Source organism: Phyllobates terribilis, unplaced genomic scaffold, assembly GCF_046119375.1.
Source record: "Phyllobates terribilis strain yellow unplaced genomic scaffold, ASM4611937v1 Scaffold_11__3_contigs__length_659146591, whole genome shotgun sequence".
NCBI lineage: Eukaryota > Metazoa > Chordata > Amphibia > Anura > Dendrobatidae > Phyllobates > Phyllobates terribilis.
In genome coordinates, this window is record NW_027362771.1 from 602738665 (window position 1) to 602762283 (window position 23619).

General features: G+C 40.5%; 3 non-coding genes across 3 annotated transcripts; all 3 read right to left on the reverse strand.

Annotated features, from left to right (window-relative positions):
• Positions 1 to 3382: 3382 nt before the first annotated feature.
• TRNAW-CCA (transfer RNA tryptophan (anticodon CCA)) lies at positions 3383 to 3454 on the reverse strand. The gene has a single exon. It is a non-coding gene; the product is annotated as a tRNA-Trp (tRNA).
• A 430-nt stretch (positions 3455 to 3884) lies between these two features.
• On the reverse strand, positions 3885 to 3956 carry TRNAL-CAA (transfer RNA leucine (anticodon CAA)). Its single transcript has one exon. It is a non-coding gene; the product is annotated as a tRNA-Leu (tRNA).
• Positions 3957 to 4884: 928 nt separating this feature from the next.
• On the reverse strand, positions 4885 to 4956 carry TRNAW-CCA (transfer RNA tryptophan (anticodon CCA)). The gene has a single exon. It is a non-coding gene; the product is annotated as a tRNA-Trp (tRNA).
• Positions 4957 to 23619: the final 18663 nt, after the last annotated feature.

The following is a 23619-nucleotide window of genomic DNA, read 5'->3' on the forward strand; positions in this document are numbered from 1 at the left end:
TAATTTTTTTCTGCATCTAGCTCTGAAAAAATATTTGGGCTTCTAGCAGTGAGTGGGACTTGTTCTATTAGTCCATCTATACTGACCTCCATCAGGTTGCAAACTGAATATAATTTTTTTCTGCATCTAGCTCTGAAAAAATATTTGGCCTTCTAGCAGTGTGTGGGACTTTCTCTATTAGTCCATCTATACTGACCTCCATCACGCTGCAAATTCAAAATAATTTTTTGTCTGCATCTAGCTTTGAAAAAATATTTGGCATTCTAGCAGTGTGTGGGACTTTCTCTATTAGTCCATCTATACTGACCTCCATCAGGTTGCAAACTGAATATATTTTTTTTCTGCATCTACCTCTGAAAAAATATTGGGCTTGTAGCTGTGTGTGGGACTTGTTCTATTAATCCATCTATACAGACCTCCATCAGGTTGCAAACTGAATATAATTTTTTTCTGCATCTACCTCTGAAAAAATATTTGGGCTTCTAGCTGTGTGTGGGACTTGTTCTATTAGTCCATCTATACTGACCTCCATCAGGTTGCAAACTGAATATATTTTTTTTCTGCATCTTGCTCTGAAAAAATATTTGGCCTTCTAGCAGTGTGTGGGACTTGTTCTATTAGTCCACCTATACTGACCTCCATCAGGTTGCAAATTCAAAATAATTTTGTGTCTGCATCTAGCTCTGAAAAAATATTTGGCCTTCTAGCAGTGTGTGGAACTTTCTCTATTAGTCCATCTATACTGACCTCCATCAGGTTGCAAACTGAATATATTTTTTTTCTGCATCTACCTCTGAAAAAATATTGGGCTTGTAGCTGTGTGTGGGACTTGTTCTATTAATCCATCTATACAGACCTCCATCAGGTTGCAAACTGAATATAATTTTTTTCTGCATCTACCTCTGAAAAAATATTTGGGCTTCTAGCTGTGTGTGGGACTTGTTCTATTAGTCCATCTATACTGACCTCCATCAGGTTGCAAACTGAATATAATTTTTTTCTGCATCTAGCTCTGAAAAAATATTTGGCCTTCTAGCTGTGTGTGGGACTTGTTCTATTAGTCCACCTATACTGACCTCCATCAGGTTGCAAATTCAAAATAATTTTTTGTCTGCATCTAGCTCTGAAAAAATATTTGGCCTTCTAGCAGTGTGTGGGACTTTCTCTATTAGTCCATCTATACTGACCTCCATCAGGTTGCAAACTGAATATATTTTTTTTCTGCATCTACCTCTGAAAAAATATTTGGGCTTCTAGCTGTGTGTGGGACTTGTTCTATTAGTCCATCTATACTGACCTCCATCAGGTTGCAAATTGAATATAATTTTTTTCTGCATCTAACCCCGCCAATAGTTTTGGCCTAATACCACAGTTTGGCCACTCAGCTATGCTGAGTTTGTTTTTTTGTGCAAACAACTCCAGAGTTGTGAATTAGTTAACCACCAAAATGAGTGGAAAAAGGCCTGCTGCTGGTGGAAAGGGGAATAGGCGTGTTGGGAAGGGGAAAAAAGGTTGTGTCCGTGGGGTAGGTGTTAAAGCAACAGTAACATCTGCAGAAGAAAGACCATCTTCCAGCCAAACTAAAATGTCTACTTCTTTTAGCGGACAATGTGGTAAGATCCCTTTCTTACGGCCACGCCAATCACTACAAATTCCAGATGAGGCACAAAAACAGCAGGTGCTTCAACGGATATCAAGTGCTCCTTTAAGTGGGCTCTCCTCCACATCAACTTCAACATCACAAATACTCCAGTCCTCAAAGGTGTCACCCCAATCACCCCAATATTTCAGTATCGGAATGCTCAACACTATTTATAAGATATTAATCTATAACATTCAACTAAAAAACACTTTTTCAGACACTGTGCTGACAGATAGCAACACAGATTCAATTTTAATCCAGACATGGGTTAAGTTATGAAAAAGTTTTTTTGACCCCGACATGATTTGAATACGCAACCTTCTGATGTGGAGTCAGACGCACTACCGTTGCGCCACGAGGTCATATGAAAAGAAACTTTCCACCCATAATATAACTCACTGAAAAAGTGCATGAAGCAATCGTGGCACACCTTCTCGAAAAGTGCTACTTTTACTTACAGACTGAAAAAGACATAAACAAGGACGAATGAACATCTTGATATTGGGAATGCAGGGATTTCCAGTTTAAAATTTAGCATCTAGTAATGAACCCTTTTTTCTTATTGTTTCAAAGATGACAATGCTATGATCAAAGTGAAAAGAGATCCCGAAGTGCATTAAATATTCAATGTTTTGATTTCGTTTCACGATGATTTTTCTCATCAAAGAATTGTTTATAAGATATTAATCTATAACATTCAACTAAAATACACTTTTTCAGACACTGCGACGACAGATAGCAACTCAGTTTCAATTTTAATCCAGACATGGGTTAAGTAATGAAAAAGTTGCTTGACCCTGGCATGATCTGAACACGCAACCTTCTGATCAGGAGTCAGACACGCTACCATTGTGCCACAAGATCATATGCAAAGAAACTTTCCGCCCATAATTGACGTGAAAAGTGTATGAAGAAATTGTGCAAACCTTCTCGAAATTTGCTACTTTTGCTCACAGACTGAAAATGACATAAACAAGGACGAATGAACATCTTGATATTGGGAATGCAGGGTTTTCCTGTTTAAAACTTAGAATGTAATAAAAAACCCTTTTTTCTTATGGATTCAAAGATGACAATGCTATGATCAAAGTGAAAGGAGATCCCATCGTGCCTTAAATATTCAATGTTTTGATTTTGTTCCCCGATGATTTTATCATCAAAGAATTGTTTGTAAGATATTAATCTATAACATTCAACTTAAAGACACTGTGCTGACAGATAGCAACACAGCTTTAATCCAGACATGGGTTAAGTTATGAAGAAGTTTTTTTGACCCTGACGTGATTTGAACGCTACCGTTGCGCCACGAGATCATACAAAAAGTAACTTTCCACCCATAATATAACTCACTTCAAAAGTGCATGAAGAAATCGTGGCACACCTTCTCAAAATTTGCTACTTTTACTTACAGACTGAAAAAGACATAAACAAGGATGAATGAACATCTTGGTATTGGGAATGCAGGGTTTTCCAGTTTAAAATTTAGAGTCTAGTAAAGAACCCTATTTTATTATGGATTCAAAGATAACAATGCTATGATAAAGTGAAAGGAGATCCCAACGTGCCTTAAATATTCAATGTTTTGATTTTGCTTCCTGATTATTTTTCTTATGAAATAATTGTTTATAAGATATTAATCTATAACATTCAACTAAAAGACACTTTTTCAGACACTGCTGACAGATAGCAACACAGATTCAATTTTAATCCAGACATGGGTTAAGTTATGAAAATGTGTTTTGACCCAGACGTGATTTGAACACAAAACCTTCTGATCTGGAGTCAGACGCGCTACCGTTGCGCCACGAGGTCATATGAAAAGTATCTTTCCGCCCATAATATAACTCACTTAATAAGTGCATGAAGAAATCGTGGCACACCTTCTCGAAATTTGCTACTTTTACTTACAGACTGAAAAAGACATAAACAAGGACGAATGAATATCTTGGTATTGGGAATGCAGGGTTTTCCAGTTTACAATTTAGAGTCTAGTAAAGAAACGATTTTTCTTATGGATTCAAAGATGACAATGCTATGATCAAAGTGAAAGGAGATCCCAAAGTGCCTTAAATATTCAATGTTTTGATATCGCTTCTTGATTATTTTTCTCATCAAATAATTGTTTATAAGATATTAATCTATAACATTCAACTAAAAGACAGTTTTTCAGACACTGTGCTGACAGATAGCAACACAGTTTCAATTTTAATACAGAAGTGGGTTAAGTTATGAAAAAGTTTTTTGACCCCGACGTGATTTGAACACGCAACCTTCTGATCTTGAGTCAGACGCGCTACCGTTGCTCCACGAGGTCATGTGAAAATAAGCTTTCCGCCCATAATATAACTCACTTAAAATGTGCATGAAGAAATCGTGGCACACCTCGAAATTTGCTACTTTTACTTACAGACTGAAAAAGAGATAAACAAGGTCGAATGAACATATTGATATTGGGAATGCAGGGATTTCCAGTTTAAAATTTAGAATCTAGTAATGAACACTTTTTTCTTATGGTTTCAAAGATGACAATGCTATGATCAAAGTGAAAGGAGATCCCGAAGTGCATTAAATATTTAATGTTTTGATTTCGTTTCCCGATGATTTTTCTCATCAAAGAATTGTTTGTAAGATATTAATCTATAACATTCAACTAAAAGACACCTTTTTAGACACTGTGCTGACTGATAGCAACACAGCTTCGATTTTAATCCAGATATGGGTTAAGTTATGATAAAGTTTTTTGACACAAACGTGATTTGAACACGCAACCTTCTGATCTGGAGTCAGACGCCCTACCGTTGCGCCACGAGACCATATGAAAAGAAACTTTCCGCCAATAATATAACTCACTTAAAAAGTGCATGAAGACATCGTGGCACACCTTCTCGAAATTTGCTACTTTTACTTACAGACTGAAAAAGACATAAACAAAGACGAATGAATATTTTGGTATTGGGAATGGAGGGTTTTCCAGTTTAAAATTTAGAGTCTAGTAAAGAACCCTTTTTTCTTATGGATTCAAAGATGACAATGCTATGATCAAAGTGAAAGGAAATCCCAACGTGCCTTAAATATTCAATGTTTTGATTTTGCTTCCTGATTATTTTTCTCATCAAATAATTGTTTACGAGATATTAATCTATAACATTCAACTAAAAGACACTTTTTCAGACACTGTGCTGACAGATAGCAACACAGCTTCAATTTTAATTCAGACATGGGTTAAGATATAAAAAAGTTTTTGACCTCGACGTGATTTGAACACGCAACCCTCTAATCTGGAGTCAGATGTGCTACCGTTGCACAACGAGGTCATATGAAAAGAAAATTTCCGCCCATAATATAGCTCACTTAAAAATTGCATGAAGAAATCGTGGCACACCTCGAAATTTGCTACTTTTACTTACAGACTGAAAAAGACATAAACAAGGACGAATGAACATCTTGATATTGGGAATGCAGGGATTTCCAGTTTAAAATTTAGAATCTATTCATGAACCCTTTTTTCTTATGGTTTCAAAGATGACAATGCTATGATAAAAGTGAAAAGAGATCCCGAAATGCATTAAATATTCAATGTTTTGATTTCGTTTCACAATGATTTTTCTCATCAAAGAATTGTTTATAAGATATTAATCTATAACATTCAACTAAAAGACACTTTTTTAGACACTGAACTGACAGATAGCAACACAGTTTCAATCTTAATCCAGACATGGGTTAAGTAATGAAAGAGCTGCTTGACCCTGGTGTGATTTGAACTCACAACCTTCTGATCTGGAGTCAGACACGCTACCGTTGCACCACAAGATCATACAAAAAGAAACTTTCCGCCCATAATTCACATGAAAAGTGTATGAAGAAATCGCGCAAACCTTCTCGAAATTTGCTACTTTTGCTCACAAACTGAAAATGACATAAACAAGGACGAATGAACATCTTGATATTGGGAATGGAGGGTTTTCCTGTTTAAAATTTAGAATCTAGTAAAGAACCCTTTTTTCTTATGGATTCAAAGATGACAATGCTATGATCAAAGTGAAAGGAGATCCCGACGTGCCTAAAATATTCAATGTTTTGCTTTTGTTCCCCGATGATTTTTCTCATCAAAGAATTGTTTGTAAGATATTAATCTATAACATTCAACTAAAAGACACTTTTTTAGACACTGTGCTGATAGATAGCAACACAGTTTCAATTTTAATCCAGACATGGGTTAAGTAATGAAAAAGTTGTTTGACCCTGGTGTGCTTTGAACACGCAACCTTCTGAAATGGAGTCAAACGCGCTACCGTTGCGCCACAAGATCATACGAGAAGTAACTTTCCGCCCATAACATAACTCACTTAAAAAGTGCATGAAGAAATCGTGGCACACCTTCTCGAAATTTGCAACTTTTACTTACAGACTGAAAAAGACATAAACAAGGACGAATGAACATCTTGGTATTGGGAATGCAGGGTTTTCCAGTTTAAAATTTAGAGTCTAGTAAAGAATAGAGCTGAGCGGTGTTCGACTAGAACTGTTCGCCAATCTCAAATTCAAGCTGTTTTGGGCGGTGTTCGAGTTGTTCGATGAACCCGAACGATTTGGAAAAAATTCGGCTGTTTGAGGTTATGTTCGATAACTGTTCGTGCACCAAAAGCGTGTCCTGCATGTCTGGCGCTATTTTGAGCACCAATCATGCAGGGATTGTCTGCCACTCACTGTAATGCCACAGCCATGGTGGTTGTGGCATTACAGTGATTGCCCAAATCGATGGGAACAGTGCTCACCGTGAAACATGAAAAGCCGGCAATTCAGCAGCGTCATATACTGGTACCAGACAATTTAGAACCGAAAGAATAGAGCTTCACACATAGATTAGATAGATAGAAACATGTCAGTCACATATATATGAAGTACAGTGACAGTGTTGCTTACTGTACTTGTCATTTAGTGTAAAGGCTTTATCAAAAAAAAATAATAGTGTTTTCATGCACCGTCTCTTTATAAAAGCCGGCCGGCAATTCAGCAGCGGTACCCGACAATTTAGAATAGAAAGAATAAAGAATCACACATAGATTAGATAGATAGAAACATGTCAGTCACATATATATGAAGTACAGTGACAGTGTTGCTTACTGTACTTGTCATTTAGTGTAAAGGATTTATTAAAAAAAATAATAGTGTTTTCATGCACTGTCTCTTTAAAAAAGCCGGCCGGCAATTCAGCATCTGTACCCGACAATTTATAACAGACAGAATAGAGCTTCACACATAGATTAGATAGATAGAAACATGTCAGTCACATATATATGAAGTACAGTGACAGTGTTGATTACTGTACTTGTCATTTAGTGTTAAAATAAAGGATTTATTTAAAAAAAAATTGGCGTGGGGATCCCCATAATTTTAGGCTCTAGCGGAGGTTAAGCAGACGGCTGGGGCAGATGTTTGAAGCCTGGGAAGGGGGTAATACCCACGGAGCTTCCCAGGCTACTAATATCAGCCCCCAGAGGAATACCTAGCCTTTACTAGCTATTAAAATGGGGGACCCCCCCAAAAAAATGACGTGGGGTCCCCCCTATTTTAATAGCTAGCAAAGGCTAGGCAGACAGCTGGGGGCTGATATTACTAGCCCAGGAAGGATGCCATGAATATTGGCCCCCTCCCAGGCTAGAAACACCAGCCGTCAGCCACCCAAGAAATGGCGCATCCTTAGGATGCGCCAATTCTGGCACTTAGCCTCGCTCTTCCCACTGCCCTGTAGCGGTGGCAGTGGGGTAATAGGGTTGGGGTTGATGTCAGCTTATAATGCCAGCTGACATCAAGCCCAGGTTAGTAATGGAGAGGCGTCTATAAGACACCCCCATTACTAACCCCATAGTCAAAGTTAAAAGAAAACACAAACACCCAGAATAAAGTCCTTTAATTGAAATAAAGACACATTCCTTTATTGTTCTAATTTAAACCATACTTACCACCACGCCCACTCCAGCTGAAGCCAACGATCTCCTGCAATAAAAGAAAAATAATAAAGCAACCTCATCCTTACCTTTCCATGGTTCCCACGACAGTTTCAGCTCTGCTACATCGAGATGACAGGCTGGACCGCAGCAGAACGCTGCCATCCAGCCTGTCATCCCGCAGACACTGAGAAGCGCAGGCATGCTTGCGCTCTGCAGTGTCTGGCTGTGACGGCATAAAGATGAGACGAGTTCATGTCCAATGAACTCGGCTCACCTCATGCACGTCACTGACAGCGTGGGAGAATTCTCCTGCACTCAGCACTTCAGCGTGAGAATTCTCCCACGCTGTCAGTGACGTGCATGAGGTGAGCTGAGATCATTGGACATGAATGAGCTCACCTCATGCATGTTACTGACAGCGTGGGAAAATTCTCCTGCACTCAGCGCTTCAGCGTGAGATTTTTCCCACGCTGCCAGTGACGTGCAAGAGGTGAGCTCATTCATGTCCAATGAACTCAGCTGACCTCATGTACGTCACTGACAGCATGGGAGAATTCTCACGCTGAAGTGCTGAGTGCAGGAGAATTCTCCCACGCTGTGAGTGACGTGCATGAGGTGCACCGAGTTCATTGGACATGAACTTGTCTCATCTTTATGCCGTCACAGCGAGACACTGAGGAGCGCAAGCATGCCTGCGCTTCTCAGTGTTCGCGGGATGACAGGCTGGATGGCAGCGTTCTGCTGCGGTCCACCCTGTCATCTCGATGTAGCAGAGCTGAAGCTGTCGTGGGAACCATGGAAAGGTAAGGATGAGGTTGCTTAATTATTTTATTTTATTGCAGAAGTCATTGGCTTCAGCTGGAATGGGCGTGACGGTAAGTATGGTTTAATTTAGAACAATAAAGAATTGTGTGTTTATTTCAATTAAAGGACTTTTTTCTGGGTGTTGTGTTTTTTTTAAATACTTTACTAGAAATTCATGGTGGTCATGTCTAATATTGGCGTGACCCCATTAATTTCGGGCTTAGGGCCAGCTGATAATGCCAAGCTGGCCCTAACCCCTTTATTACCCAGTGAGCCACCGCACCAGGGCCCTGGATGAGTTGGGTACAGCGCCAGAAGATGGCGCTTCTATGAATGCGCCATTTTCCGGGGTGGCTGCGGACTGCATTTTGCAGCGGGGGAGGCCCAGAAAGCTTGGGCCTCCCTGCGCTGCAGATTCCAGCCCCCAGCTGCCTAGTTGTACCTGGCTGGACACAAAAATAGGGCGAAGCCCCACGTATTTTTTTTTTAAATTATTTCATGAAATTCATGAAATAATTAAGAAAAAAAGGCCTTCCCTATATTGTTGTGTCCAGCCAGGTACAAATAGGCAGCTGGTGGTTGGGGGCAGCCCGTTCCTGCCTGCTGTACCTGGCTGGACACAAATTTAGTGCGAAGCCCCACGTCAATTTTTTTTTAAATTATTTCATGAAACTAGATGGTGGCCCGATTCTAACGCATCGGGTATTCTAGAATATGTATGCGGCAGACCCGGCGCAATCAGCAGAGCGGTGTTTAAATTTGGCGCCAAAATCGCTGACTGGTCGCGGCCAGCAACCGCGACCAATCAGCAAAGCGGTTTTGAAATTTGGCGACTATATCGCTGATTGATCACGGCCGGCGGTCGCGACTAATCAGCAGAGCGGGGTTTAAATTTGGCGCCAATAATGGTGATTGGTCACGACCGCGACCATTCAGCAGAGCGGTGTTTAAATTTGGCGGCAACAATGTTGATTAGTCGCAGCTGGCGGTCGCGACCAATCAGCAGAGCGGGGTTTAAATTTGGCGCCAAAATCGCTGATTGGTCGCGGCCGGCAACTGTGACCAATCAGCAGAGCGGGTTTTAAATTTGGTGCCAATACTGCTGATTGGTCGCGGCCGGCAACCGTGACCAATCAGCCGAGCAGGGTTTAAATTTGGTGCCAATACTGCTGATTGGTCGTGGACAGCGACCGCGATCAATCAGCAGAGCGTTGTTTAAATTTGGCGCCAAGCTTGCTGATTGGTTGCGGCCGCTATTTAAATGTGGCGCCCCAATCGGTGATTGGTCGCGGGCAGCGTCCGCGACCAATCAGCAGAGCGGTGTTTAACTTTAGCGCAAAGATCACTGATTGGTCGCGTGCGGAGAGCGGGACCAATCAGCGAATCGTATTGGTGAGGACCGGGGAGCGCCTCTGCCTGGTCGGATACTTCCGCTGCGAGAAACCGGGAGATGAGCGACTGCTCGCAGCAGAAGTATCCGGACCCGCAGCGCCGCTCCCCGGTCCTCCCTTCACACCCTAGCCGCTGATGTCCCCACAGTATCCGCATGGTGTTACAAAGATTCGGACATTTGTGTTAAAAATCGCTGATTGGTCGCTGGCGCTGCCCGCGACCAATCACCGATTTGCGCGCCAAATTTTAATATCGGCCGCAACCAATCACCGATCTTGGCTCCACATTTAAACACCGCTGTGCTGATTGGTCGCCGACGCTGGGCGCGACCAATCACCGATTTTGGCGCCACATTTAAATAGCGTTCGCGACCAATCAGTACAGCGGTGTTTAAATGTGGAGCCAAGATGGGTGATTGGTCGTGGCCGATATTTAAATTTGGCGCCCAAATCGGTGATTGGTCGCAGGCAGCGCCAGCGACCAATCAGCGATTTTTAACACAAATGTCCGGACCTTTGTAACACCATGCGGATACTGTGGGGACATCAGTGGCTAGGGTGTGAAGGGAGGACCGGGGAGCGGCGCTGCGGGTCGGGATTCTTCTGCTGCGAGCGCCCGCTCATGTCCCGGGTTCTCGCAGCGGAAGTATCCGCACAGGCAGCGCCGCTGACATCCATGCGGCTAGGGTGTGAAGGGAGGACCGGGGAGCGGTGCTGACATCCAATTGGTCGCGGCCGCTATTTAAATGTGCCGCACAAATCGGTGATTGGTCGCCGTCTTGACCGCGACCAATCACTGATCTTGCCGCCAAAGTTTAACACTACTGTGCTAATTGGTCGCGGACGCTGCCCGCAACCAATCACAGATTTGTGCGCCAAATTTAAATATCGACCGCGACCAATCACCGATCTTGGATCCACATTTAAACAACGCTGTGCTGATTGGTCGCGGACGATATTTAAATGTGGCGCCCAAATCGGTGATTGGTCGCGGTCTTGGCGCGCGACCAATCACTGATCTTGCCGCCAAAGTTAAACACTACTGTGCTGATTGGTCGCGGACGCTGCCCGCGACCAATCACCGATTTGTGCGCCAAATTTAAATATCAGCCTCATGCACGTCACTGACAGCGTGGGAAAATTCTCCTGCACTCAGCGCTTCAGCGTGAGAATTCTCCCACGCTGTCAGTGACGTGCATGAGGTGAGCCGAGTTCATTGGACATGACCTCAGCTCATCTTTATGCCGTCACAGAGAGACACTGAGGAGCGCAAGCATGCCTGTGCTTCTCAGTGTCTGCGGCATGGCAAGCTAGATGGCAGCGTTCTGCTGCGGTCCAGCCTGTCATCTCAATGTAGCAGAGCTGGAGCCGTCGTGGGAACCATGGAAAGGTAAGGATGAGGTTGCTTTATTATTTTTCTTTTATTGCAGGAGATTGTTGGCTTCAGCTGGAATGGGCGTGATGGTAAGTATGGTTTAATTTAGAACAATAAAGAATTGTGTGTTTATTTCAATTAAAGGACTTTATTCTGGGTGTTTGTGTTTTTTTTTTAACTTTGACTATGGGGTTAGTAATGGGGGTATCTTATAGACGCCTCTCCATTACTAACCTGGGCTTGATGTCAGCTGGCATTATAAGCTGACATCAACCCCAGCCCTATTACCCCACTGCCACCACTACAGGGCTGAGTGCCAGAGATGGCGCATCCTATGGATGCGCCATTTCTGGGACAGCTGATGGCTGGTGTTTCTAGCCTGGGAGGGGGCCAATATTCATGGCACCCTTCCTGGGCTATTAATATCAGCCCCCAGCTGTCTGCCTAGCCTTTGCTAGCTATTAAAATAGGTGGGACCCCACGTCATTTTTTGGGGGGGGTCCCCCATTTTAATAGCTAGTAAAGGCTATGTATTCAGCTGGGGGCTGATATTAGTAGCCTGGGAAGCTCCATGGGTATTACCCCCTTCCCAGGCTTCAAACATCTGCCCCAGCTGTCTGCTTAACCTCCGCTAGAGACTAAAATTACGGGGAACCCCAAGCCAATTTTTTTTTAAATAAATCCTTTATTTTAACACTAAATGACAAGTACAGTAACCAACACTATCACTGTACTTCTTATATATGTGACTGACATGTTTCTATCTATCTAATCTATGTGTGAAGCTCTATTCTTTCTGTTATAAATTGTCGGGTACAGATGCTGAATTGCCGGCCGGCTTTTTTAAAGAGACGGTGCATGAAAATACTATTATATTTTTTAATAAATCCTTTACACTAAATGACAAGTACAGTAAGCATCACTGTCGCTGTACTTCTTATATGTGTGACTGACATGTTTCTAATCTATGTGTGATGCTCTATTCCTTCTTGTCTAAATTGTCGGGTACCGGTGTATGCCGCTGCTGAATTGCCGGCCGGCTTTTTTAAAGAGAGCGTCTTCTGAGCAGTTTGTCAGCTTTTGGACACCTTTGAAGGTGTTTTCTATGTGTTTCTATGTGTTTTTGTTTGCCTGCCATTGGTTTTAACGGTGTTCGACGGTGTTCTAAGGTGTTCGACGAACAGTTCGACGAACAGTTCCTCGAACATCCTGGTGTTCGACGAACCGAACCCGAACACTACGGGGGTGGCTCAACACTAGTAAAGAACCCTTTTTTCTTATGGATTCAAAGATGACAATGCTATGATCAAAGTGAAAGGAGATCCCAAAGTGCCTTAAATATTCAATGTTTTGATTTCGCTTCCTGATTATTTTTCTCATCAAAGAATTGTTTATAAGATATCAATCTATAACATTCAAATAAAAGACCCTTTTTCAGACACTGTGCTGACAGATAGCAACACAGTTTCAATTTTAATCCAGACATGGGTTAAGTAATGAAAAAGTTGCTTGACCCTGGCGTGATTTGAACACGCAACCTTCTGATCTTGGGTTAGACGCGCTACCGTTGCACCACAAGATAATACAAAAAGAAACTTTCCGACCAAAATTCACATGAAAAGTGTATGAAGAAATCGCGCAAATCTCGAAATTTGCTTCTTTTGCTCACAGACTGAAAATGACATAAACAAGGACGAATGAACATCTTGATATTGGGAATGCAGGGTTTTCCTGTTTAAAATTTAGAATCTAGTAAAGAACCCTTTTTCATATGGATTCAAAGATGACAATGCTATGATCAAAGTGAAAGGAGATCCCGACGTGTCTAAAATATTCAATGTTTTGCTTTTGTTCCCCGATGATTTTTCTCATCAAAGAATTGTTTGTAAGATATTAATCTATAACATTCAACTAAACGACACTTTTTCAGACACTGTGCTGACAGACAGCAACACAGCTCTAGCTTTAATCCAGATATGAGTTAAGTTATGAAAAAGTTTTTTGACCCAGACGTGATTTGAACAATCAACCTTCTGATCTGTAGTCAGACGCGCTACCGTTGCGCCACAAGATCATACGAAAAGTAACTTTCCACCCATAATATAACTCTCTTAAAAAGTGCATGAAGAAACCGTGGCACACCTTCTCGAAATTTGCTACTTTTACTTACAGACTGAAAAAGACATAAGCAAGGATGAATGAACATCTTGGTATAGGGAATGCAGGGTTTTCCAGTTTAAAATTGAGAGTCTAGTAAAGAACAGTTTTTCTTATGGATTCAAAGATGACAATGCTATGATCAAAGTGAAAGGAGATCCCAGCGTGCCTTAAATATTCAATGTTTTGATTTCGCTTCCTAATTATTTTTCTCATCAAATAATTGTTTATAAGATATTAATCTATAACATTCAACTAAAAGACACTTTTTCAGACACTGTGCTGACAGATAGCAACACAATTTCAATTTTAATCCAGACATGGGTTAAGTTATGAAAAAGTTATTTGACCCCAACATGATTTGAACACGCAACCTTCTGATCTGGAGTCAGAGACGCTACCGTTGCTCCACGAGGTCATGTGAAAACTAACTTTCCGCCCATAATATAACTCACTTAAAAAGTGCATGAAGAAATCGTGGCACACCTTCTCGAAATTTGCTACTTTTACTTACAGATTGAAAAAGACATAAACAAGGACGAATGAACATCTTGATATTGGGAATGCAGGGATTTCCAGTTTAAAATTTAGAATCTAGTAATGAACACTTTTTTCTTATGGTTTCAAAGATGACAATGCTATGATCAAAGTGAAAAGAGATCCCGAAGTGCATTAAATTTTCAATGTTTTCATTTCGTTTCCCGATGATTTTTCTCATCAAAGAATTGTTTATAAGATATTAATCTATAACAATCAACTAAAAGACACTTCTTTAGACACTGCGCTGACAGATAGCAACACAGTTTAAATTTTAATCCAGACATGGGTTAAGTTATGAAAAAGTTTTCTGACCCCGACGTGATTTGAACACGCAATCTTCTGATATGGAGTCAGCCGCGCTACCGTTGCACCACAAGATGAGATGAAAAGAAGCTTTCTGCCCATAAATCACATAAAAAGTGTATGAAGAAATCGCTCAAATCTCGAAATTTGCTACTTTTGCTCACAGACTGAAAATGACAAACAAGGACGAATGAAGATCTTGATATTCGGAATGCAGGGTTTTCCTGTTTAAAATTTTGAATCTAGTAAAGAACCCTTTTTTCTTATGGATTCAAAGATGACAATGCTATGATCAAAGTGAAAGGAGATCCCGATGTGCCCTAAATGTTCAATGTTTTGATTTCGTTTCCCGATGATTTTTCTCATCAAAGAATTGTTTGTAAGATATTAATCTATAACATTCAACTAAAAGACAATTTTTTTAGACACTGTGATGACAGATAACAACACAGCTTCAATTTTAATCCAGACATGGGTTAAGTTATGAAAAAGTTTTTTGACCCTGATATGATTTGAACACGCAATTTTCTGATATGGAGTCAGACGCGCTACAGTTGCACCTCGAGGTGATATAAAAAGTAACTTTCCGCCCATAATATAACTCACGTAAAAAGTGCATGAAGAAATCGTGGCACACCCTCTAGAAATTTGCTACTTTTACTCACAGACTGAAAAAGACATAAACAAGGTTGAATGAACATCTTGATATTGGGAATGCAGGGATTTCCAGTTTAAAATTCAGAGTCTAGTAAAGAACCCTTTTTTCTTATGGATTCAAAGATGACAATGCTATGATCAAAGTGAAAAGAGATCCCAACGTGCCTTAAATATTCAATGTTTTGATTTTGCTTCCCTATGATTTTTCTCATCAAATAATTGTTTATAAGATATTAATTTATAACATTCAACTAAAAGACACCTTTTCAGACACTGTGCTGACAGATAGCAACACAGCTTCAATTTTAATCCAGACATGGGTTAAGTTATGAAAAAGTTATTTGATCCCGACGTGATTTGAACATTCAACCGTCTGATCTGGAGTCAGACATGCTACCGTTGCGCCACGAGGTCATATGAAAGAAACTTTCCGCACATAATATAACTCACTTAAAAATTGCATGAAGAAATCGTGGCACACCTCGAAATTTGCTAATTTTACTTACAGACTGAAAAAGACATAAACAAGGACGAATGAACATCTTGATATTGGGAATGCAGGGATTTCCAGTTTAAAATTTAGAATCTATTCATGAACCCTTTTTTCTTATGGTTTCAAAGATGACAATGCTATGATAAAAGTGAAAAGAGATCCCGAAATGCATTAAATATTCAATGTTTTGATTTCGTTTCACGATGATTTTTCTCATCAAAGAATTGTTTATAAGATATTAATCTATAACATTCAACTAAAAGACACTTTTTTAGACACTGCGCTGACAGATAGCAACACAGTTTCGGGCTCAGACAACTCCCAGATAACTTTGGAGCGCTTCACAGGACCCCCTTTGTGTGTCCTTTGTCTGGCCTTTCTTACCAATCCATCTGTCCGGCTGCCTCGGGCCTCCTCTTGGTAAACTTGGCGCCAGTTTCCCTGACCCTATGTGCTGCCCTCCTAGCAGGTGTAGCGAGGGGCTGCGCCACATAAAATGTCACAGCCTCCGGTTTCTAGCTGAGGGTCGTTTCCTGCCTCCACTAGTTTCGGGGACCGGTCTCCCCCTTTGGCCTGACCCCTCCACGCAGGTGGATTCGGGCGTGCGGTGGCGACTCGCCCGTCCGCACCCCTGGGATCCCTTCATTCCTCGTTCCTGGAGCCTTCTCCGCTCCTCTTCCTTCCTTCTCCCTCTTCCAGGCCTGGGCCTCTGTTACTAGGCCCGCCTCCAGAGCAGAGCTCATGCAGAGCCCCTGCTCCCTCCACTTCTGCTCAGACTTCTCTGCACTGAACTAAGATGGTGCCCACCTTTTATACTCCCTTCTCAATGCACCCAGGAACTGCTTCCTCCCTGCTCCTGCACTACAGGGTTCCCCTTCCTCAGTGTTCCCTCCCCCCACTCCAGCCAGGGACAGGGACTGTCGTGCCCATCTCAGGGGCATATTGGTCGCCCTGCCCCACGGCAATGTGGTGTAATGCATGCAGGTGTCGGGTCCTGATCCACACTCCATCCTTACCTGAGAGTGAGATATCACACCTCTGGGTGAGGTGCAATACGTCTGTAGCAACCGAGCCCTCAGGGTGCTACAGTTCCATTTATCTTCAGCCTAGGTGACATATTGCGATACAGGGCCGTGATTTTGGCTATAAAAGGGTCCCCTAGACCCCTACCCCAAGCTTTTTAAGAGAATCATATATGGTGTGCCAGGAGACTCTATGGAATGCTTTCTCAGCATCCAACGAGAGTATCTAATTACAAATTTTTAACTGCATCTAGCCCAGGAAATACTTTATGCCTAGTAGCAGTGTCTGCTAGTCAGCGGATTATCCCGGCTGTTAAGCAAGCTAAACCACCTGTAGTTTAGACACTTAATTTTTTCAAAGGAAATGCTTCGGGACCATGGGATACTTAGTGAAGAGCATCAGGAGGCACCCCAAGGCATAGGGGCTGGGACTGGCAGTAGGATGCCTTGCGGTGGACAGCCGAGCTCGATCCTTATAAAAGCTTTTTAACTGCAGCAGCTTTAGTGGACGCTACTAGAGCTGGAATTACCGCGGCTGCTGGCATGAGACTTGCCCTCCAATAGATCCTTGTAAATGGATTTAAAGTGTATTCATTCAAATTAGAGAGACAATTTAAATTAAAAAGCTTAGAGCTGCCTCCACCACAGGGGGGCTCGCTCGACCCACCAGCGGACAGGCACCAGTATTGGGAGAGGGGGGCTGGCCGTCAGGGTTCACCGCGGCTCTGGCACAAACCCGGCGACACGGAGGTGGCACGGGCAGGAGCGGACTGGCCGTGTCGGCTTCTCACTTTTTGGATTTTAGAAGGGCATGACATGCCTATATCTGTGTCTCCCCCTCCTTTTACTCCTCCACCTCTTTTATTTTCGCATGACTATATGTACTTGCCACTTTTCCATGTGTTAGTTATGTCTTCTGAGCAGTTTGTCAGCTTTTGGACACCTTTGAAGGTGTTTTCTATGTGTTTTTGTTTGCCTGCCATTGGTTTTAACGGTGTTCGAAGGTGTTCGACGAACAGTTCGACGAACACACGGGTGTTCGACGAACCGAATGGAACTCGAACACTACGGGGGTGGCTCAACACTAATCGTGTCACACCTCGAAATTTTCTACTTTTACTAACAGACTGAAAAAGACATAAACAAGGACGAATGAATATCTTGGTATTGGGAATGGAGGGTTTTCCAGTTTAAAATTTAGAGTCTAGTAAAGAACCCTTTTTTCTTATGGATTCAAAGATGACAATGCTATGATCAAAGTGAAAAGAGATCCCAACGTGCCTTAAAAATTCAATGTTTTGATTTCGCTTCCCTATGATTTTTCTCATCAAATAATTGTTTATAAAATATTAATCTATAACATTCAACTAAAAGACAATTTTTCAGACTCTGTGCTGACAGATAGCAACACAGTTTCAATTTTAATCCAGACATGGGTTAAGTTATGAAAAAGTTTTTTGACTCCGACATGATTTGAACACGCAACCTTCTGAACTGGAGTCAGACGCGCTATCGTTGCGCCACAAGGTCATATGAAAAGAAACTTTCCGCCCATAATATAACTCACTTAAATAGTGCATGAAGAAATCGTGGAACACTTTCTCGAAATTTGCTACTTTTACTTACAGACTGAAAAACACATAAACAAGGACGAATGAACATCTTGATATTGGGAATGCACGGTTTTCCAGTTTAAAATTTATAGTCTGGTAAAGAACCCTTTTTTCTTCTGGATTCAAAGATGACAATGCTATGATCAAAGTGAAAGGAGATCCCGATGTGACTTAAATATTCAATGTTTTGATTTCACTTCCTGATGATTTTTCTCATCAAATAATTGTTTATAAGATATTAATCTATAACATTCATCTAAAAGTCACTTTTTCAGACACTGTGCTGACAGATAGCAACACAGTTTCAATTTTAATCCAGACATGGGTTAAGTTATGAAAAAGTTTTTTGACCCCAACGTGATTTGAACACGTAACCTTCTGATCTGGAGTCAGACTCTCTACCGTTGCGCCAGGAGGTCATATGAAAATAAACTTTCCGCCCATAATATAACTTACTTAAAAAGTGCATGAAGAAATCGTGGCACACCTTCTCGAAATTTGCTACATTAACTTACAGATTGAAAAAGACATAAACAAGAACGAATGAACATCTTGATATTGGGAATGCAGGGATTTCCAGTTTAAAATTTAGAATCTAGTAATGAACACTTTTTTCTTATAGTTTCAAAGATGACAATGCTATGATCAAAGTGAAAAGAGATCCCGAAATGCATTAAATATTCAATGTTTAGATTTCGTTTCACGATGATTTTTCTCATCAAAGAATTGTTTATAAGATATTAATCTATAACATTCAACTAAAAGACACTTTTTTATACACTGTGCTGACAGATTGCAACACAGTTTCAATTTTAATCCAGACATGGGTTAAGTAATGAAAAAGTTGCTTGACCCTGGCGTGATTTGAACCCACAACCTTCTAATCTGGAGTCAGACGCGCTACCATTGAGCCACAAAATCTTAAAAAAAGAAACTTTCCGTCCATAATTCACATGAAAAGTGCTTGAAGAAATCGCGCAAAGCTTCTCGAAATTTGCTACTTTTGCTCACAGACTGAAAATGACCTAAACAAGGACGAATGAACATCTTGGTATTGGGAATGCAGGGATTTCCTGTTTACAATTTAGAATCTAGTAATGAACCCTTTTTTCTTATGGTTTCAAAGATGACAATGCTATGATCAAAGTGAAAGGAGATCCCGAAGTGCCTTAAATATTCAATGTTTTGATTTTGTTTTCCGATTATTTTTCTCATCAAAGAATAGTTTGTAAGGTATCAATCTATAACATTCAACTAAAAGACACTTTTTTAGACACTGTGCTGACAGATAGCAACACAGCTTCAATTTTAATCCAGACATGGGTTAAGTTATGAAAAAGATTTTTGACGCCGACGTGATTTGAACACGCAGCCTTCTGATCTGGAGTCACACGTGCTACCGTTACGCCACGAGGTCATAAGAAAAGTAACTTTCCGCCCATAATATAACTCACTTAAAAAGTGCATGAAGAAATCGTGGCACACCTTCTCGAAATTTGCTACTTTTACTTACAGACTGAAAAAGACATAAACAAGGATGAATGAACATCTTGATATTGGGAATGCAGGGTTTTCCAGTTTAAAATTTAGAATCTAGTAAAGATCCCTTTTTTCTTATGAATTCAAAGATGACAATGCTGTGATCAAAGTGAAAGGAGATCCCAACGTGCTTCAAATATTCAATGTTTTGATTTCGCTTCCCGATGATTTTTCTCATCAAATAATTGTTTATAAGATATTAATCTATAACATTCAACTAAAAGACACTTTTTTAGACACTGTGCTGACAGATAGCAACACAGTTTCAATTTTAATCCAGACATGGGTTAAGTTATGAAAAAGTTTTTTGACTCCGACATGATTTGAACACGCTACCATTGCGCCATGGGGTCACATGAAAAATAATTTTCCGCCCATAATATAACTCACTTAAAAAGTGCATGAAGAAATCGTGGAGCACTTTCTCGAAATTTGCTACTTTTACTTACAGACTGAAAAAGACATAAACAAGAACGAATGAACATCTTGATATTGGGAATGCAGGGATTTCCAGTTTAAAATTTAGAATCTAGTAATGAACACTTTTTTCTTATGGTTTCAAAGATGACAATGCTATGGTCAAAGTGAAAAGAGATCCCGAAGTGCATTAAATATTCAATGTTTTGACTTCGCTTCCCGATGATTTTTCTCATCAGAGAATTGTTTATAAGATATTAATCTATAACAATCAACTAAAAGACACTTTTTAGACACTGCGCTGACAGATAGCAACACAGTTTCAATTTTAATCCAGACATGGGTTAAGTTATGAAAAAGTGTTTTGACCCCGATGTAATTTGAACACGCAATCTTCTGATGTGGATTCAGATGCGCTACCGTTGCACCACAAGATCATATAAAAAGAAACTTTCCACCCATAATTCACATGAAAAGTGTATGAAGAAAACGCGCAAATCTCGAAATTTGCTACTTTTGCTCACAGACTGAAAATGACATAAACAAAGACGAATGAACATCTTGATATTGGGAATGCAGAGCTTTCCTGTTTAAAATTTAGAATCTAGTAAAGAACCCTTTTTTCTTATGGATTCAAAGATGACAATGCTCTGATCAAAGTGAAAGGAGATCCCAACGTGCCTTAAATATTCAATGTTTTGATTTAGTTTCCCGATGATTTTTCTCATCAAAGAATTGTTTGTAAGATATTAATCTATAACATTCAACTAAAAGACACTTTTTTAGACACTGTGCTGACAGATAGCAACACAGCTTCAATTTTAATCCAGACATGGGTTAAGTTATGGAAAAGTCTTTTGACCCCGACGTGATTTGAACACACAACCTTCTGATCTGGACTCAGACGCGCTACCGTTGCGCCAGAAGATCATAAGAAAAGTGACTTTCCGCCCATAATATAACTCACTTAAAAAGTGCATGAAGAAATCGTGGCACACCTTCTCGAAATTTGCTACTTTTACTTACAGACTGAAAAAGACATAAACAAGGATGAATGAACATCTTGATATTGGGAATGCAGGGTTTTCCAGTTTAAAATTTAGAATCTAGTAAAGAACCCTTTTTTCTTATGGATTCAAAGATGACAATTCTGTGATCAAAGTGAAAGAAGATCCCAACGTGCCTCAAATATTCAATGTTTTGATTTCGCTTCCCGATGATTTTTCTCATCAAATAATTGTTTATAAGATATTAATCTCTAACATTCAACTAAAAGACAATTTTTCAGACACTGTGCTGACAGATAGCAACACAGTTTCAATTTTAATCCAGACATGGGTTTCGTTATGAAAAAGTTTTTTGACCCTGACATTATTTGAACACGCAACCTTCTGATCTGGAGTCAGACGCGCTACCATTGCGCCATGAGGTCACATGAAAAGTAATTTTCCGCCCATAATATAACTCACTTAAAAAGTGCATGAAGAAATCGTGGAACACTTTCTCGAAATTTGCTACTTTTACTTACAGACTGAAAAACACATAAACAAGGACGAATGAACATCTTGATATTGGGAATGCAGGGTTTTCCAGTTTCAAATTTAAAGTCTAGTAAAGAACCCTTTTTTCTTCTGGTTTCAAAGATGACAATGCTATGATCAAAGTGAAATGAGATCCCGATGTGACTTAAATATTCAATGTTTTGATTTCACTTCCTGATGATTTTTCTAATCAAATAATTGTTTATAAGATATTAATCTATAACATTCAAATAAAGACACTTTTTCAGACACTGTGCTGACAGATAGCAACACAGCTTCAATTTTAATCCAGACATGGGTTAAGTTATGAAAAAGTTTTTTAACCGTCACGTGATTTGAACACGCAACCTTCTGATCTGGAGTCAGACACTCTACCGTTGCTCCACGAGGTCATATGAAAAGAAGCTTTCCGCCCATAATATAACTTACTTAGAAAGTGCATGAAGAAATCGTGGCACACCTTCTCGAAATTTGCTACTTTTACTTTTAGACTGAAAAAGACATAAACAAGAACGAATGAACATCTTGATATTGGGAATGCAGGGATTTCCAGTTTAAAATTTAGAATCTAGTAATGAACACTTTTTTCTTATGGTTTCAAAGATGACAATGCTATGGTCAAAGTGAAAAAAGATCCCGAAGTGCATTAAATATTCAATGTTTTGACTTGTCTTCCCGATGATTTTTCTCATCAGAGAATTGTTTATAAGATATTAATCTATAACATTCAATTAAAAGACACTTTTTTAGACACTGCGCTGACAGATAGCAACACAGTTTCAATTTTAATCCAGACATAGGTTAAGTTATGAAAAAATTTTCTGATCACAATGTGATTTGAACACGCAATTTTCTGATCTGGAGTCAGACGCGCTACCGTTGCGCCACAAGATCATATGAAAAGAATCTTTCCACCCATAATTCACATGAAAAGTGTATGAAGAAATCGCGCAAATCTCGAAATTTGCTACTTTTGCTCACAGACTGAAAATGACAAAAACAAGGACGAATGAACATCTTGATATTGTGAATGCAGGGCTTTCCTGTTTAAAATTTAGAATCTAGTAAAGAACCCGTTTTTCTTCTGGATTCAAAGATGACAATGCTATGATCAAAGTGAAAGGAGATCCCGATGTGACTTAAATATTCAATGTTTTGATTGCACTTCCTGATGATTTTTCTCATCAAATAATTGTTTATACGATATTAATCTATAACATTCAACTAAAAGACACTTTTTCAGACACTGTGCTGACAGATAGCAACACAGCTTCAATTTTAATCCAGACATGGGTTAAGTTATGAAAAAGTTTTTTCACCCCGACGTGATTTGAACACGTAACTAGTGTTGAGCCACCCCCGTAGTGTTCGAGTTCGGTTCGGTTCGTTGAACACCCGTGTGTTCGCCGAACTGTTCGTCGAACACCTTCGAACACCGTTAAAACCAATGGCAGGCAAACAAAAACACATAGAAACACATAGAAAACACCTTCAAAGGTGTCCAAAAGCTGACAAACTGCTCAGAAGACACAACTAACACATGGAAAAGTGACAAGTACATATAGTCATGCGAAAAGAAAAGAGGTGGAGGAGTAAAAGGAGGGGGAGACACAGATATAGGCATGTCATGCCCTTCTAAAATCCAAAAAGTGAGAAGCCGAGATGGCCAGTCCGCTCCTGCCCGTGCCACCTCCGTGTCGCCGGGTTTGTGCCAGAGCCGCGGTGAGCCCTGACGGCCAGCCCCCCTCTCCCAATACTGGTGCCTGTCCGCTGGTGGGTCGAGAGAGCCCCCCTGTGGTGGAGGCAGCTCTAAGCTTTTTAATTTAAATTGTCCCTCTAATTTGAATGAATACACTTTAAATCCATTTACAAGGATCTATTGGAGGGCAAGTCTCATGCCAGCAGCCGCGTAATTCCAGCTCCAGTAGCGTCCACTAAAGCTGCTGCAGTTAAAAAGCTTTTATAAGGATCGAGCTCGGCTGTCCACCGCAAGGCATCCTAGTGCCAGTCCCAGCCCCTATGCCTTGGGGTGCCTCCTGATGCTCTTCACTAAGTACCCCGTGGTCCCGAAGCATTTCCTTTGAAAAAATTAAGTGTCCAAACTACAGGTGGTGTAGCTTGCTTAAGAGCCGGGATAATCCGCTGACTATCAGACACTGCTACTAGGCACAAAG